Below are 19,866 nucleotides of genomic sequence, written 5' to 3'. Positions count from 1 at the left end.
ATAGGATTTAAATAATTGTAAAAAAAATTCAAAATTTTAAACTTAAACACCTTTAGTGCTAAGACATTGTGAATCATCCCGCTATTTTTGTATTCAGTGAGTACATAAAGACGGCGGAAACAGGTTTACTCCCAACCATGAGGCAAGCGGAAGCAGGTTGAATCAGCAGTGGATCGTGAGGGGCAGTGATTCTGCCATGCCACTGCTGCCTTCCTTCAAGATGGTATACACAAAGCCAGTTGCTTGACCCAGTTAATGAATTAGACCCAGTGCTCAAAATGTTCCCACTGGCATCTATACACCACTGACATCACCAAGGCAGCCATTTTCAAGCACTGTGCTATGGTACACTGGTGTGCTGCGAATGGTCTGCAGGTGTGCAATGGGAATTTGGAGGAAGGATACTTATTAGTAGGCCATTCGGGGATTGGAGCCCCTCACTAGCAGTATGGCATGCCTTGTCACTTGTGAAAACACTGATGGCATGCCTTGACAATTTCAGTGCTTTGTCACTGCGCCATGGGATGGAAAAGGTTGGAAAACACTGGTCTAAGGGATCTGCAGACAGCCACCAATGTATGTGCTGTGGTGGTACTGCATTGCTTCAATTGCTTCCCTTAGACATCTGAGCTTGTATGTTTTCTACAAGGAACTATGTATAAATTAGAGTTCATTAAAATGTGTGTGCATTTTTTGAGACACCCTGTACTTAAAAAAACCATCCCACCACTTGAAGTGTTTACTTAAACTGCTTGATTTGGTTTCACCCTGTAGTCAAGATTGCTTACACTTTAACACAGAAAAATCTAAAACAAAAATACACAAAACAGCAGCAGCTTCCAAGTTTACATTATAGTGCATACTGTGTAATTTTTTTTCTACCAAAAAGCAATTGCGTTCTGTACTCTAGAAGCAAATATCCAAGAGCATACACCACACAGAGCATACTCCATATCAGATCAGAAGCTGAATTAGGGTACATCCAATTAATTCAAGATTTTAATCAAAACAATTGATCCATTTATGTTGCTACCTTATGGCAACTCAGAGTCTGGAAAAAGCTAATTTACTTAAATTCACTCTGGCCAGCTCATGTGGCAGAAAATTTAGAACAGTCACAACAAATAGCAAGCTATAGATTCATGTTTTAAAAGAACTGAAACCTCCAAAAACCTTTTTCAGGAATTGTTGAGTCTCTTGCCACAAAAGCTGCTCACAGTAAGCTTGTGACAGCTCCACTCTCAGTTCTGCATTTCCTTGGTACCAAGTGGCAGATCAGAATCATTAGTCCTTTAGCTTCATAGCAATGACACTGAAGATGCCAGAACTATCTAGGAAAAAGGCACACGTCCTCAGAAGTGAACTACATCTTCTATTAAAACCTATTTATATAGCACAACAGCCTAATTCATCAGAACATTACAATCTTAGGCAAAGTAGGGCATGAAATTAAAGGACAAGGCACTAAAAAGAAACTGGTCTTAGAATGATGTTCATAATATAGATGCATGAGCAATTCATGTGCAAGAGAGGAGACAAAACGCACTTGCACCAAGGAGAAACATTTAACTTCATGAGTCACTTTCACTCTTCTCTTTCTTTTATGAATCATTCCACCATCCAATTCTTCCCAATGACATTTACGAAAGATTCATAGCATTTATTAATGGTTCATCCTTCTTGCAAAAGGAATTGCACAACAGCTTGACAGCCACATTGAACGTGATTAAACTACATTTAAAACTTGCTCAGTACTCACCTGGGCATTGTTCAAGAACCCATCTTTCTAGTTCCAAACATACACAAAAGATTCATTAGTTACAGCCAAGGGAGGGGGGGAGAATGTTAGAGAACCATATATCTAAGAACAAATCTATGAAAGTTGGTATGAGCATCATTCTCTTTAGACACAATATATGTCTCTTCTCATAAGATTATGGCTCAATTATCAGTCTTCCTGTCCCTGCCAAGGAAAAAACTGCATTGTGTGTTTACCACTGGGGAGAGGGTAGAAGAGTACAGGGTGACTGCGCTCTGCTCGTCTCTTTGCCACATACCATACTGATATGCGATAATCAAGTCCACTCAGAAGTGGATTTCTGGAGGCCACAGGCAGTTGTGGTGGTGGAGAAAGGGGCAAGCAAGTCCCCATGTGGGAATTTCCTGCTGCATTTGCTACTGCTGGACTCTAAAAAAACTCTTGTTTTTAGAGTCTAATATTTAGAAATATTTGCAATGTTCACTAGATTACATGTGAATTTTTTGTCTGAAATGCTTGGTACAAAATCAGCATGAATAATTTCATTAACCTTTATAATCTTTGCATGCAAACAGCCTAATTATTGTCTTGCAGTATAATCAGTGAACCTTTTAAAAATATACCAGTTGGCTTCCTGGTTCACATAATCCTCTTTTGATTTTATTTTTATAGCTCCAAAGGCAATCGTGTGCTCTCCTGAAAAAAACCAACAAACCATTTTTGTTGTCTTTTCTTTCACTCCCCATCAATGGAGAGAGTGTTCTCCATTTTCAAATGTGCTCTCTCAAGGTGAAAGCTCCCACCACCACCTGCTTTAGAAATACACTTATGGCTTGCCCAGATTCCAAACATGTTTTAAAATGCTTTTTGTCATCGATTATTTTGAGATATATCCTCCACAAACCTTGTTACATAATTATATAAAGCCATGGCAGAAAGAAGACTGCAGGAATATTGGAAAACAGTTAAAGGAAGCCACCCGCCAGCTTCCTGCTTATGAGCAGGCTAACAGAGCAAAACCGAGCATTCTAAATATAGTTGTCTGTGTATCTGCGGCCTGACTGCACAATAAGCAGTCAGAGGCCCTTCTCTGGCTGCCTCTACCCACTGAAGTGCAAGAGGTGTTGGAGAGAGGACTTTCTCAGTACCAGCACCTCATTTGTGGAATGCTCTCAAAAGATTCTCTTTCCGGCAGCTGGAAAGAACTTTTGTTTTCCCAAACCTTTTAATAGGACTCCTCAATCCCTGTATGCCATGATTTTATATTGCTTTTATCTATTATTTACGATATGCTGTTGTTCATATTCAAGTTGTCAAGCTGTCATATTCAAGTTGTTCATATTCAAGTTATTGCATATTTTGTTTTTTTTTACTAAACCAGCCCTTGACTTGGGCCAGCGCAAGTCCCTTATATGCCATAAGGCACGCTTGTGCCTCCCTGGGAGGAAGCTGGGCTGGCCCTCAGGGAAGGCCTCGAAAGGTGGCGCAAGTCCAAGGAGACCCATAGGGGCCAGCAGTTCTTATCCAGAGGTAAGGGGAAATGTTTCCCCTTGCCTCTGGCTGAGCTGCTTATGGCCCCTATCCTGTGCTGGATACAGCGCAAGCCTCTTGACTTGCCTGTTCCAGCGCAGGATAGGATTGCGTCCTAAAACACCCAAAACAAGTACAATATAACACCATAAATAAAACACTAATGACTTTTTTTAAAAATCATCATTACATCATACAAATGTTTATTTGTATACAAACCACACTGGAAATATCTGAAGGATGGGTTGTATATTGGTGATATTCTAATTCTAATTCTAATGATATTCTAATTAAAGTGAGAAAGTGTAAATGCTAATGAGCTTAAGCACCTGGAATGTTTTGTGACTTCAGCAGAACAATTCTGTAAGTGACAATCATGGAAGACAACCAGAGAAGTTCCTGGTACTATGACATCAGAGCGTAGCAGAATGAATCCTGGGTGAAGATGGATAATGTGCTTGCTTTGAGACAAGGAACTCCAAGGTTTTGAATGCTGAGACAGATCATATAAGCTTGATATCATGTAAGCCAAACAGTGGTGATTAACTGGTACAATTGCTGGCTGAGACCATCAAAGAAACTTTGTCCATCTTGGAAAGAAAAGAATCCAGGTATAAATCAAACTGGTGAAACTACTGGTGAAACAAATTGGTGAGTACTATTGACACTACACATGGGTCATCTTAAAGTTTAATTAAGAATTGTTTTAATTTAAGAATTGTTAACTCATAGCATCTGTGCCCAGTTATGAAACCATAGTAATATCAGTCATGGATTTAAAAAAAAAAAAAAAAAAAAAAGCTAGTTACTCTCGCCCCCTAAGTTCCAAGCTTAAATTTTGTTAGTTCCTGCAAAACCATTAAACATCAGTTTTTCCTTAATCTGACAACAAAAGAATTTCTGATGAAATCAAATAGGAATGTGGAATCCACAGGACACCTTTGTTAGTTTTGAAGTAAAGCAAAAAAGTGCTTCAAAAGCAGTAAATATTTAATGGTCACATGAAATTCATCTTAATTTCACAACCACTTGCACAATTTTTAAAATGTTAATTTTTTTAATCACTCCTACTTACTCACTTGTTACCTCCCAATACTCAGAGATATTAAGAAATAAAGAAGGTAGACATCCAAGTAAGTCCAAAGCTTCAAGCCTCTCTTCCCATACCAGAGACTGCTCGGTGACTCTCCACAGCCCCCCCCAGGTCAGCAAATGCAACATCTGGAGGAAAAATCCATTATGGGGTACAAGCCATGATGTGTATGCGCAACCTCCTGATTTTAGAAATGGGTTATGTCAGAATGCCAGATGCAAGGGAGGGCACCAGGATGAGGTCTCTTGTTATCTGGTGTGCTCCCTGGGGCATTTGGTGGGCCGCTGTGAGATACAGGAAGCTGGACTAGATGGGCCTATGGCCTGATCCAGTGGGGCTGTTCTTATGTTCTTATCCTGCAAATGGTACCTTACTGATCAGATGCACAAAAATGAGAACACTCATCCCTAAAGGGTGCGCTTAGTGCTTCTTCATTTTACTTCCTTCCTTCAAGAAGGCAGAGGGGAGTGAAAGAGTAAGAATGTGGAGAGAGAAAAAGAGTGGTGGACTACAGTTCCTCCTCTAAGACACCATTCTATGGCAGAAGGAGTAAGAAGAGGCTGCAGCCAGTGTTAGCACAAAGGAAGGCCAGAGAGTGGCCAGTAGAGGGTGGTGCAAGTATGGTAGTGCATATGGGGCATCCTCAAAAAACCTACCATCTGTGGCACCTGTTTTACCGTATGTGTCTGGTAGTCTGGTCCTGTTCAAGTCTCATTTTAAATGCTGCTACCTACTGACATTTCATATACTCATTGGCCTGGTCCTAATGCCATTAAGAAACTCAAAAAATCAGTTCTCTTTTTAAACCTGTATATTTGTGTGTGTGTGTGTGTGTGTGTGTGTGAACAAGGATATTGGTTAGAGAAGATGGATTAATGAAGCCCAACACCTGAAATGCTCAAAGATAATGAAACAGAAGCCATCTGAGACAATGATCTTAAAGCAAAGCAAGAAAAATCCCCTACCAGTGGAATTAAAAACTGCTGCTTCCTTCTGGGACAAATGGTTCCCCCCCCCCCACAAAGGTTTTAATTCCTATGAGTGATTTTATTTATTTTACATACTGTATATTGTTATGAAATTTTGTAGGCCACTTTGCGTATTTGCTTTGGCAAAGAAAAGGCAAGAAATTTTTTTTTTTTAATAGTTAAAAGGAATGGAGAAAACACAGCAAAGGGCGGTAGAAGTCACAGAAGAGAAAGGTGATCTGTTTTGCTGAATTAGCTTCAAACAGCATAGGAGTAATACTGCCACAGCAACAGAACCCATCCTGTAAAAGGGAATTTGTTGGGTTTTTTTTAACTTCTGAGGCAAACATGGCAACAAGGAGGTAGGCAAAGGGAAGCAAGTAAGACTGACGTAAGAGCATAAATACTGAATTGGTTGCTAGGAAAAAAGATCAATTACACGTAAAGAATTCTACTATAATGAAATTCTCTTATTCAAAACAAGTGCACAGCATTTTTGCTTATTTTCAAATGCCACACACAGTTCTTCTAAGTCTGACACGTACTGCAAGGCTTGTTTTCATATTAATTTCAGAAGACAAAGAAGTGCACAATTATGTCTTCAGATGTGGAGCCATGTAAATTAGTGATTCAGGGGTAAGACACACAGCTATTTTTTAGAAAAGGATGGAAGACCTTTGGTATCATACAGGTAGTCAATATCTTCTTCCCAGAAAACAGAATGTAGGTGTTCAGTGGAAGCTCATGCATATCACTTGGATGCTATACACCAGCCATTTCCAACCACTGTGCCATGGCACACTGGGGTGCTGTGAATGGTCTGCAGGTGTGCTGTGGGAGTTTGTGGGAGGGTCATTAATTAGTAGGGCCATTGGGGGATGTGAGCATGGTGTGCCTTGTCAGTTGTCAAAAAGCTGATGGTGTGTCTGGACAATTTTAGGACCTTTTCAGTGTGCCATGAGATGAAGATTGAAAATCACTGCTATAGACAAAAGTATAAATCGCTTACATGTGCGAACTGGCCAATCCAGTTTAATCACCACCACCAAAATATTATTTTCAACATGGATACAATGTTTTTCAAATGAAACAGTTCATACATTGTAATCAGTGAGGCTTCTGTAGCCATATTTACCACCCAAGGAAGATTCATTTTCAGGCTCTAAGGCTACAACCACAAAGTCTAAATCCTATCCCGATGTTTTGCCTTAACCCTGTAGACCAGGGGTGCCCAAACATCGGCCCAGGGGCCACTTGCGGCCCTCGAGGCCTCTCAATGCAGCCCTCAGGGAGCCCCCAGTGTCCAATGAGCCTCTGGCCCTCTGTAGATTTGTTGGAGCCCACACTGGCCCAACCCAACTGCTCTCAGCATGAGGGCGACTGTTTGACCACTCACAGCTCTCGTGTGAGCTGTGGGATGAGGGCTCCCTCCACTGCTTGCTGCTTCACGTCTGTGATGCAGTAGTGGCAGCAAAGGAAAGGCCAGCCTTGCTTTGTGCAAGGCCTTTTATAGGCCTTGAGCTATTGCAAGACCTTCATTCATTCATATAAGTTCATCTTTAATATATTCATTTATTTAAGCTTATGTAAATTTATTCAAATTTTAAATGTAAATTAATTCTTTTTTCCCCTGGCCCCCGACACAGTATCAGAGAGACAATGTGGCCCTCCAGCCAAAAACTTTGGACACCCCTGCTGTAGACCTTTCTCAAGGGAATAGAAAAAAACTAAAAAGTAAATAGCTGATACCTAAAACTCACTTGGAGGAGAATATCATGCTTTACTGCGAATGAATGAATGAATGAATGCACACACACACACAGCAAAGCTCAAGGAATTCTAAGCTAAGACAAATGCTGGGGCAGGTTGCATTTTTTTTTATTGAAAAATGTACATTACTGCTAAATAGCTATACATACAATGGGCCCTCAGTTCCTGTACCCCCTCCCATGAATATCAAATTCTGCAGATAATTAAATCGGGGGGGGGGTGTCACATGGGCAACCAGAAGGGCCTTTAAGAAGCATCTGGGAGGCCTTCCGAGGTGCAGAGAGGTCTTCCAGACATGCCCAGAAGGCACTGCTGGTTATGTCCAGGAGTTCCTTGAAAACCCCAAGAGCTGCACCTGCATTGAGTCAAATCTGCATGTGCCAAACATGAGGATAAAAAGGGCCCACTGTAATCTTTAATAAAATGTGCAAAATATGCATTTTGAGATCAACCGACGCTGTAGTCCTACATACTCTTCTTAGAAAGCTCCGCTGAACTCAGTGAAACTTATTTTCCTGTAAACATGCATGGGATTACACTATGTGCAGCTTCCAGCCAAGTAATTTTTGAAAAAGCTTGCATTTCAATTGTGACCTATATTACTTTTTTTGTTTTGTTTTGTTCTCTTTTCTCTTCTATAGTAACAGAGGCAACCAATATTCCCTCAAGTCATTTACAGGGTTTGGTGAAAGCTGAATTGCATGGAATAGAACTACTTAGCTTATGTCAATTTCGCTCTGTACACTGCACACGTCAGGCACCAGCTCAGTTCTGCCTTTTGTTCAGCACAAATTAGAAACAGTTCTTACCTCTCAATGTGTTAAATAATCCATACAGTATGAGAGGATAAAATTGTACATACAAACATTTAGCTCCCAACTGTTTTCCTAAACAATTCATCTAGTAAATGAGTTTAGTTTACATACACACCTGCACCTCCTGTCTAATTTAAATAAAATATTATTTAAGTCTGTAATTAACAGCATGCTGTTAATCGGCTTTGCTTAATTTAGCTAAGTACTATATAACTGGCACTAAAAAGCTTCACACACTTTCTTAAATTGCCAGAGGACAATCCAGCCCACAGGAACGTCTTGCATCCTATGAGTAGTGGCAGAGGGCGGCCGTTTTGTGGATCAAATCTGGACAGAAGGAGTGGGAGTGTTGTATTGAACTGGGGGGGGCAAGCAACAGTGGTGGAGGAAATGCAGTTGCTTGGGTGCGGGGAATTCAAGGTTCTTAAAGACAAGAGATGTTGGTCCTTGAGTCTGCTTCTTCCTGTTCTGTCCCACTATCATAGAAACCATCTTAAAAACCCAGTGCGCTCTTTTCACAGCATAATGACCATGTGCGGCAATCTCCAAAGTAGCACCAAGAAGAACCATGGTCCCCTTTGAGAAACCTGGTGCTTCTCACTATCCTCACATCACCCAAGCCCTGGCTGTATCTGTGGCGTAGGTTCCAACTGCCACCAGAAACCCTGGATCCAGGTCATGTTTCTACCCCTTCACCCAGTTGGGGGTCTGTGTGCCAATTGTCAGCCCTCATGTTCATTTACCCAAGGAGGGAGAAGCATGGGGAGCATCTTGACTGACCTCCTTGCTCCACTTCTTTCCCTCTCTCATTCACAAATCCCCACACACTCGCGCTCGCTCTCTCTCTCTCTCTCTCTCTCTCTCTCTCTCACACACACACACACACACACACACACCCCTTCCCTGCATAATGCGAAAGGCAGAGCAAGGCATCAGAAATGGGAAGGCAAATTTGCACTGGATAGGCTGGTTTCAATCAACTCAAAAGAAAAGATTTATTGGGGATTAAAAATGGAATAATGAAAAAGACAATCAAATTCAAATCAAGAGAAAAAGTTAAAAATAGAGTAAAAACAGAGCGTAACTAAGACTTCCCTCACTTAACAGTCACTTACACTTCCGCATTGGAGGGGGAATCTTCCTAGGAATGAATTAACTCTTTCCTAACTTTAGTTTTTGGCTGGCATCTTGCAAAGCTCAAATGGCATCTTGCATCTCCTGCACATCTTGCTATCTCAGCCCAATTGGGCAGCTGTCTTTTATCCCATTTTAGGGTGTCCAATCCCTCAAGTTCTGCTAGGCTGTTTGAAATTAGCCAGTGTTCAAATTTTCTGTTCCCAAGTCAGGTGAGTGAACTGGAATAATGGCAAGGTTCCATTAAAGCTATTGTTCTCTGGCAATAGCCGACAGCTCACCTTGCACATGGCACCTGAGCCCGGCCTGTACCAAGGCTTTGCAGTGCAGTACTTGACAGCAGTGCCATTCCCAAGCACCACAGCTACAGAGGCCACTTAACCTCTACAGAAGAGGATTGGCACCTGGGTAGAGCATGTAGTCAGGAGACAGGTATAAGAAGCAGGACAGTGAGATGAGTAGGTAGAAAGGAAGATGCGGGGGGGAGGAGGAGGAGCCAAGAGAGAAAGCAAGCAGGAAAAACATGAGAGGAGGTAGAGTTGGATGACAAAGAAAAGTAAGAAAAGAGTGAGGAAGCTGGGTTGGGGGGGGAAGAGAATACTGTAAAAGCAAAGGGCCACCAGAGAACTTAGGCAGCAGCAGAGACATGCAAGAACAAAGAGGGAGAACTGAAGGGAATTGGGGAAGGGTGACAAACTGAGGAAGAAAAGGGAGAAGGAAAAAGCAGAAGGGAAGAGAAAACTACACACCTGAGAAAAAGGGTACCGGGCTGAAGATCTTCAGGATAAGCAGAACAAGAGGAGTGCTAATAGAGGAGGGCAAAAGAGAATGCAAAAGTACATTCCATTGGAAGGGCCACTCTCACATATATCTGTAGCCTAGTGGTTCCCAAACTGTGAGCCCTGGCTCCCTGGGGAGCTGCAGAATCTTCATGCCCTATACAGTGTACAGGATTGTAGCCCTAAAGGGGAGCAGCAGCCAATGGCCCCAGTAGGTCAAGAGAGCTACCAGTTGAAAAAAAAATTATGAACCATGACTATAGCTCAGGGGTGTCCAATGTTTATGGCAGGAGGGCCACATCATCTCTCTGACACTGTCAGAGGGGCCGGGGAGAAAAATAATTAATTTCCATTTAAAATTTGAATAAATTTACATAAGTTTACATAAATGAATATATTAAAGATGAACTTATATGAATGAATGAAGGTCTTGCAATAGCTCAAGGCCTATAAAAGGCCTTGCAAAAAGCAAGGTTGACCTTTCCTTTGCTGCCACTGCTGCATCACAGACATGAAACAACAAGCAGTGGAGGAAGCCCTCATTCCACAGCTCACGCGAGAGGTCAAGCAGCCGCCCTCACGCTGAGAGCAGTTGCGTCGGGCCAGTGTGGGCTCCAACAATCTCCAGAGAGCCAAAGACTCATTGGAGACTGGGGCTCCCTGAGGGCCGCACTGAGAGGCCTCGAGGGTGGCAAGTGGCCCCAGGGCTGGGGTTTGGGCACCCCTGCTATAGCTGATTGGAACTGCTTGAATAAAGAAAATTGCATTGAAGAGGATATAAGGAGGGGCAGGAGGTCTGGCCTAAAGGGCAGAGCCTCTGTTAGCCCGAAGATAGCATTAGAAGGTCAACAGTTCGAGGACACCGGCAGCTCCCTGAATGGCTGAGAATGGCGAGACCTTGAAGCAGCTGACAAGCCCAGCTGAGTGATTCGACCTGCTCCTGGTGTGAGCAAGAAGCGTCTTGGCTGCCCTCCATGTGAGAGATGGAGCTGCTTGTCAACCTGCATGGGAGAACTGGAGGCCAGAAGTGAGACCAAACCAGGAAGATCCATTCTGAAATGTTGTTGGTTCTTGAAAGAGAGACCTCTATGACTGTAAAAATCCCCTTGAGGGATTTAGAAAGCCTGCCTATATAAACCGCCTTGAATAAAGTCAGAGGAGTAATCCGATGACCAGAAAGGTGGTATATGAATAACTAGTTGTTATTATTATATAAAAGTTGCATGATATCAAAAAGACGCTTGTCATCATTTGGGGACACGTATAATGCTGACCTACCACCTGGGAGTGCAGCAACAAGGGTCACAAGGATGAAATGGCAGGTTCCAATTTGCATTTCAGAGAGGGAGTAGGTGTGATGTCAATTAGAGCTCTGGTCAGAGAATGTGATGAATGTGATCAGATGCTTCCTAAGAAAACTTCACACAGGGAGCTGTGTTTTGGTGGGGGAAGGGAAAGGGTTTTGTCCGGAGAGGAGGACTTGCTCATGACACCATGTAAAAAGGCTGTCCCTATAAACTTCCAACTGGGTGGTGAAGTCTGTCTCTGGATGCATCTTCAAAGCACCTCTTCATTTATATCAGCCCTTCATGCAATCTCTTGAACACAAGTTTGGTGTGAGCCCAAAACGCTTTGTAGTCGTCTACCTCAGCTGGCTCACATTGTTCTGCTGCAGGATTTCCATAGGACTGACAGAGTGGTTTAAATGATTGCATGCTACATGACTCTTTGCTTATGCGTCCATTCTTTTTGCTGGCACTTAATGATTTCTTTTTGTCTGAGAAGGCCACAACAAAAACAACAGCAGCAACTGTACCAAGAAAGCACACTGCAAAGTTTCCTACTATCAGGTGAAAAGTTTCCCTCAGAGTAGTTATGTTCCAATAGTGACCTTGGAGGCCTTTACACATTTTCAAAACTGCTAGGTTGAATCCTTCAGATCCAGTTCTGCCATGAAGCTGTCCCTCCTGACACTATTTGTAATCATTTTTAAATGAATTATGAAAAGAAATATAGTCAAAATTTAAAAAAAAAAATCAACAAAACCAGGTCTGTACCAAGCGTTTGAACAGAAAGGGAGAGGGGAAGCAGCAAAAGGATTAAAAGCCCCTCACCCCACCACCAAGAAGCAAAGCCTCAAAAAGCAGAAAGAGGAACACAGATGTTAATGAAAAGTGAGTCTTCAAATGTGGACTCCCAAGCGCACCCATTGCCTTGGCATCACTTTGAATTGGGGAGGAAGCTTTCCTGCAGGATCAACAAGTAAACAACACTCATCACAAATCCTCCAGGGTAACAGGTAGCTCTGTCTAATGTTTTGTTTATTTTAGGTATCAGCCTGTGATTCATCATTACTGTAAAACATAAAAATAGTATACAACTTCAACAGATCAGAGTATCAAGTTTTTGATATTTATAAACATCACAGCGGTTAAACAGATAAATTAACTGGGGAGATTAGTTCAATTTTGCAAGGATATTTTTACAGATAATTCTGTCCAGGTTTCGTGGGCCAAGGTTCATTTTTACATTAGTGAAGTTAAGAACACACTGGTCACTGCCAGCAACGGACTGAGGGTTCCAGGAAGAGCATCACAGCAAAGGGAAGACAACCCTGCCACCTCCATCATGAGCCAGTAATAGGGACCTCACTTCACCCCGCTTTACCCAGAATTCTGCTTTGCTGCTCCAAATGCCCAGAGACTGTGAACCAAAAGGAAAGCACATTCTGACCTCCATCATTAGCCAGAGCAGTAAGGGCTGCTGGTTCACATGTATTTTGTTATTATTGTATTGTGCAACTTATCATATGCTGCCTTTATGATCATCTGATCAAAAGCTATACTGTATACACCATTATACATTATAAATGAATAAATAAAAGAATAAATTCTTATAAAAGAATGTGACACCAGTGTTAAGCAAAACCAACAGTTTGATTGAACTCTCATGAAGTCAATTGCTACAACATGCAAAAAAATTAATGCTTAAAAAAACGAGAGGGTTGATTATTTTTTCTAATTACATTCTTGTACTTAGGTACAAATGAGTTAAATAACTCTCAACTCTTAAAAAAGAAAAGGAAAGGAGGTCTCTGCAGTCATACTGTAGCATACAAAAATAACCAAACACACCTGCCACTGCCACATCTGCTACTAGAGGTTATTAGTGTTCAGAAAACGGAATACAGAGGAAACATATACTGTTGTAGCTACCATTTACCACCTGCGAGTTCAGCCATCACTGCCTATAAAAAGCAGCTAATCACTTCCCATGAAGCAACAGGAGAACGAAAATCAATCTTCACTTTTAATATAGGGACAAAAAAGACTAAATGTGCCTTGTATGTCAAATATCTGTCTTTTGTGTGTGCGTGCGCCCCCACACATATGCACACATTTCAAGATGGAAAAAAATGCTTTTCATCACTTCACACTCTAAACATTTAAGATTGTACAGCTGCATTGACAAATAGCTGCGAGTCACATTTTAATAATGTGCAGGACTCGATGTTTAAATGGGGGCTAGTATCTATCCCCTCAGTGTGACTGCGGGTTCTCCCACCAAACCATGCACCACATTGTGTCTGGCTGCAAACTGAAGGCGTATACTAGCCCATGGTCTGACTTTTTCTATGAAGGTAACTCTGTTCTTGAATGGCTGCATGAACTGGACACTGTCATTTGATCTAGTCTAACTGATATATAAGTCCATGTATAATATGCCATATGCTAGCTAAAAAAATAAATAACTAAATAAATGTGCAGTAAAACTAAAACCCTTTGGTATTCTTTTTTAATGCAAACTAAATTTCATGTGCAGAAATAGTGCTAATAGGGTTTTTTTTTAACGTGTTCATACATGTTGTAGATACAGAGCAATGACTGCAGAAGCATGTACTCCAGTTTGTCCCAATTTCCTGATCCCAGTTCAAGATCCTGGTCCTTATTTTGCCTTTCAGGAATTTTGGAGGCTATATTCACCCTGGGGTCAGAGTGATGCATAGACCCTTCCTTCCGTACAGTGTTGGCAGCGACGTCTGACATAACACAGCAAAGCAGCACTTGGAGTTGCTGAGCTCCACACTGTACCATGCTCAGCTCAGAGGTGCATGGCAGTGCAGCCATGCACCTTACAGGGAAAACAGTGTGGGGGGATGTCTTTACATTTTGTGGCAGTTTTACACATGTGCTTTAGCTTCACAGCCGTCCACCTCCAATAACTGCTTACACAAACAATAAATATTTGATGTTTGTAGATCAATTACCAATAAATGGTGTTTGAACAACAGGTTCACTGTGAGTTTGAGCCTTTTTAAAAAAAAAATTGTGTAAGCACAACAGTAAGTGGACTTAGACAAACACTAGGCAACCTACTGTAGGCAGAGAAAAGCTTGAGCAGAGTGGTGTTCAAGCAGCAGCTCCTGGTTTGAGGTGTTATAAATACTCCTGTGGTGCAAACTCCAGGTTTCCACCACCTCACTTTTCCCCCCACGCTCATTTATTACCTACTGAGAGAGGAAGAGACTAGAATCGCAGTTCATTTATCTGGGGATGGAACTTCCTGGTACCTTTGTGAAGCAATGTTTTGGAACTCCCTGAGGAAGAAGCAAGAGTTGGTCCCTAGACTAACTACAGCAGAGAAAGATTTTAACACAGTTCTGTTTGGGTAGCAGTGTCTGTTCCCCTCCTTATAATAGGTAGCAGCAAAGGCAAAGGTCTTTTTCCCCCCTTTAAAAGATTTCAATCATTTTGAAATTTCCACACTAATGCCAATACAGTTTATCTGCTCATCGTGTATACTGCGGAAGCCTAATTGAGAAAAAGTGGCTTACAACAGCCTTGTAGGTAGTCCATCTTAAAACCACAGGTTAAAAGGTAGGGTTGAGGTTGGTTTGAATTGCCAGTTAAAAGTCTTCCACACAATACACCAACAAAAAGGTCAACTTAAATAGCCAAAACAAAGACATCTTTGCAGGGTACCAAGCAGCAGGCAGATCGTCAGAAGTAACAGTGGAAGAAGCAGGGCCCATAAGGTAGTCTGGTAGGCGAACAGGAGTGCCCACAGCATGCCCCTATTTTCATCTGAGAGAAGACTGATCAATGTGAGTAGGAGGAGATAAAGCTTTAGCACCAAACTGGACACAGCAAGGAATATAGTAAGGAATTGCTATGCATGAGAAGAGGAAGTACATATGAAGGGTATCTCAACCCAGGTTGCAAGTTAAAGGTTAACTTCATAATCTCAAAACTTTTTAAGCATTTGCTTAGCCTTTGAGATTCTGCTACAAGTTATTGTCATTATTGTAAATCATGTTGATTTTACTGCAAAAAGCAAGGCAGACATGGTATACAGGTTGATCATTCCTTATCCGAGCTGCTTTGGATGGGAAGGTGTCTGGATTTGTCTGGATTTAAGAATAATTGCATAAATATAAGAAGAAATGCTTGCTCTTTTGCTGTTGCCCATACTGGTGTCTGCTGGCCTCGGCCATTTTTCAACAATGTCTATACACGTCCACACCACAGAGCCAAGAATTGACTTACAGTCTGCACCTGCACGGCACATGGGAATGAGACCTTCTACTGTCCACACTACAGTAAGCAAGTCTTGGAGAAAAATGACTGAATTTTGGATGTCCAGAGAAGGGACGTCCAGATATAGTAACCTACCTGTACTATATAAATACAGAGATGTTACATGCAACAGTGTGAAAGGAGCCCAGTGTCTCATTTCCTTGCTCAAAAACAGTACTGGGCAGGGATGATTTAGAGTGGAAAAGCACAGTAGTACTTACCCCTTCACCAACCCACCACTTGATTTCTACGATACTGCAATTAGAAAGCAGAGGCTTCTCCATCATTGACAGACAACACATGACTGGTAAGTTGCCTAGACCTGTGCTAATAAAATCCAATGGGTTGTGTTATGCTACATGTTCAGTTCCAGCCGATTTTTTTTGAACCTTCAAACTGAGGCAATCTAATTTGCACACGATGGGTAAATTCTGGACAAGTTACATATTAATGCAATCAAACTATTTTTATATTTATTGTGCAAAGCAAAGCAGAATCAGCAGCACTTGTGCATTGCTCTTGAGTTGCCACATCTCATAAAGGCTAGATACAAGAGGCTTTTGCTGCTGGAACTAGGGAGGAAGAGAAGGCAGATCATGACCCCCCATGCAGTATATTCCTCCTGCTGCCCAAATGCACATGACACTCACATGCACTAACTTAGTGGACAACTGAGGAAGCAGGAGTGGCTGACCTTGCAACAAACACTCTGCAGGCAAGTGGGGGAAAGTGTATACTGTTGAAATTGAACCACAGAGGACAGACAGAAGTGGGTGAGGAGAGTAAAGTGGCCAAGCCCTGCAGAACTTCTCCCCTCCAAACTTCATGTAATGGGGGCAGTAGTCTGGGGAGAAGGCAAATAGCTGGCCAGAAGAGAGATCATTTTTGTACCAACTTCCCATTGGCTGCATCATCTTCCTTCTACAACCCTTCCACCTTTTTGCTCCTGTCACTGGAGGAATAGTGTGTTTCATGTTTCTACTAAATTTTATAGCCAACTTTAAAATTCAGTCCAAATAAAAGCTGTGTTCCTTTAAAAATTAAACAAGAGAGTACACTGAATTCAGTGTAATACAGATGGAGAATATGCAGCAGGAAATGTTCAATACTCATGTGCTTAGCTGTAATACATGCTCATAATGTCATGATTACTGAAGGTGCTTGACAAATTCTGCCTTTGTTGCCTCTCAAATTAGAGCCAATTAGATTATCTGAAGTTACAGTTGAATAACACTGGCATGTACCTTGTGTATTTCCATGTTCTTATGAAAGACTTGAGTTTTTATAAATTACTTTTTCATATTTTAAATGGAGGCAATTATCTTAGCAGAAAGCAGATCAATTTACTTACTCACATGGTAAAATAAAAGGTAGAAAAGTCCTGAGATGAATCTAAGTTTTCCAATACTGCGATTCAACTGTAAATAATGGATCAACACCACCTATCGGTACTGCTGTATCTACCGTGAGCACAAGGTTCACAGATGCATGCATGTGTATTTGGAGCAGGGTGTCTGCCAAGACAGCATGATACAGGCCAGTAATATGATTCAGAAGCATGACTGATAGCAAGGGGCGAGATCCTACAAGTCTAGTGGGAGGTTACACTTTTTATTATCAGCACAATCACTTTCCCTCCACCCCCAAACTCTAAGAGTCTAACTTGGAAAAAAAAAACCTTGCCCACTCCGTGGAAATTCCAAGGCAACCACACTTTACTTGCACACCCCATTTGACCCTGTGAACAAAAGCAACCTCCTAGGAGCTTCCTGACTTGCAACAAGCAAGTCATTAGCCACACAAAACAAGGGTCCCCAACCCTAGCTGTCCTCACCAACTCCATGGCCAAAATCAATCAAGGAGACATGCTATTACTGACCTCCTGAGCTACGTACCACACCCTCAAAAAGGTACAAAAAACAGAAGCACCTATTTGGGACAGCTGATGAGCTCATTCTACAAAAGATTCCATAGAATTCTATGGGGGAGAAAAGACAAAAGAGCTAGGTGAAAATGACTCCTGTGTCTTCCATCCCTTACTTGTCTGCCTTGCTGCCGCTGCATTTGTTTGACCCACTGGTGTCTTAGTAAGCCACTCCCATTGCTGCCACAATCCAAGGACCACCATGTCAAGTCAGCACACAGAATTGGTGACCCTCCCCCACTCCCATCTCCTTTCCAAACTTTTCCTCTGCTTCCGTTCCCAAATGCAACCAAAGCCACTGTGCCCGCCCAGGCTAGACCAGGGGTGTCAAACATAAGGTCTGTGGGCCAAATGCAGCCCCCAGAAGCAATTTATCCAGCAATTTATAACTGGGTTCTCCCAGCATGATAATTGGGCTCTCTTATATCTTGAAAATATGAACAAGATTTGCACATTTTCTCTTCTGTCATTTGCAGTTAATGAGTTTCTATGTGAGAACAAAATGCTTATTTCTGGTCATTATCTGCTTAATGATGTCACTTCCAGGCCTCAGCAGGCCACATGAATGCTAACTTCAGCCCTCCGTATGAAGCAAGTTTGACATCCCTGGGCTAGACAGTTATCTCTGGGGGCTACCTTATCAACACATCCCTTCCCCTGAGAAAGCAAATTTGACTTTACCCAAGCACCCCCCCCCCAAATAAGACGCCAGACTGTAGTATGTGGGAGTTGAATGGGCCACTTTCTGCAGCAGAGGAAATGGGATACAACAACATTAACCCCACCCCATAAGCATGTGGTTATCTCCAAGGGGAAATGAACCTAGTTGTCTACTTCCCCTGATTTTCTCGAAGACGAATCATCCGACTCGAGGTCACCTTCAGCCATCAGGCTGAGGGGGCCTGTCAACATCGCCCTTAAAAGGGTCAAGGCAGCTAGGTGCTCAGCTCACAGTACAGACCTTGTAAAGCCTCACTAGTCCAGCCAGGGGCGCAGCCAGCCAGCCTCTTCGAGTCGGTCAGGCATCATGTGAGCGGTACTGGCCAACCCCCAGGCCTTACTGCTTTGGATGGACACCAAGATGTTCCTACCTACCCTAACCCACACACTTTGCAAAAGTGCCCAATGACCAACCACCAATTTAAGTGGACACCAACCTCAGTTTGGGGTAGACAAAAAACTGCCATCCACGGCCAATCAGAATGACAGCAAAAATTCCTACCCGGCCCATTACTGCGACCAGCTAATCTCAGACTGTTCCAAGGACGGGAGGGAGGGAAGCTGCTTTGCCCCACATTGAGCCTGAACAGGCAAACACACGCCCATCCAGGCTCAGTCCCGCCCCCAAAACTAAGGCTGGAGCACGGAGGGTGTGCACCATCTTGGGGGGGGGGAGAATTGGGCAAACACTTCCTGGGTTTTTTAAAGCAATCCCCTCTGTTGCTACCACACCTACCCCTGTGTGTGTGCACGAGAGAGAGAGAGAGAGAGAGAGAGAGAGCACTCCACCTTGCTGCACGTGTTCTGACTGCAGAGGTTTTCCACACACCCCCTTCAGCCTCTTTGCTGGCTCAGAGACAGAGGCGTAGCTATAGAGGGGGCAGTGCACTAAGTTTTGCAGAGAGCCTACCTGCAGGTACAAGCGGCTCCTCCCCTCCCCTTTGGAGCCATGTGGGCAGGGGTGAGGCGAATGTAGAGGGAGGAGCCACTTGCACTCTGCAGGAAGGCTCTCTGCAAACTTAGTGCACCACCCCACCTGTAGCGACACCTCTGCTCAGGGGCTCCAAGAGTGTTACTGTTCCTTCGAAAGGGGAACCTCTTCCATGGCTCCAGGGCTATTTCCCTGCATGGGCGAGCCTTTTTGGGCTGCCTGGAAATGGAGGAAGACGCCAGCGCAGGGCAAAGGAGGCAAAGGTGTGTGTGACTTTCAGTACCCCCACCGCATTCGCGTTGAGACAATTCCGCAGATAAAAAATCTGTGGATAAGTAGGTTGCACCTGTATTAAAAAAAACCTAGTCTCGTCCCAGGATGCTTTGGTGTGAAACTCATGATAGTTCAATATATGTTTGTAGCACAGATAACAAGGTAAAACAACTTCAAATCCCAATATACTTCCTTGCTTTAAAAATCAATTGTACAGCTTTCCCCTTAATTTCCAGATACTACCTCTTCCTATAAACATGACACCTGTGAAAAAAACTCATCTTTTAAGATACAATTTCACAACAAACTTATAGCAATTTTTTAAAAAATCAACATTTAGAACAAGAACTACAAGGTACGAAGCCCTACAGAATATTTGACTGGCAGGGAATGAACCACTGAAACCACAATTAAAAATCACAGTCAAGTAAATGCAAGTTAAAATGCAGGCAAAGTAAGAATGTCTTCAAGGCTTGCCCAGAAGTTGCCAGTACGGGGTCTAACCTATCCCCAAGGAGGAACTCCACAAGCTAAGATACAACCATGAGAAATGCAAAGTTAAACAGCAATGGATTAACTTCCTATAAACTCAAC

At 42.6% G+C, this 19,866-nt stretch overlaps 1 protein-coding gene across 1 annotated transcript in view; it reads right to left on the bottom strand.

Annotated features, from left to right (window-relative positions):
• The window catches only part of VAV3 (vav guanine nucleotide exchange factor 3), a 188,295-nt gene that overhangs the window by 122,517 nt on the left and 45,912 nt on the right, over positions 1-19,866 (bottom strand). The window lies entirely within an intron of this gene.

Source organism: Tiliqua scincoides, chromosome 4, assembly GCF_035046505.1.
Source record: "Tiliqua scincoides isolate rTilSci1 chromosome 4, rTilSci1.hap2, whole genome shotgun sequence".
NCBI lineage: Eukaryota > Metazoa > Chordata > Lepidosauria > Squamata > Scincidae > Tiliqua > Tiliqua scincoides.
Note: the sequence above shows the minus strand (reverse complement) of the source record. Positions and strands in the feature narration are given on the sequence as shown.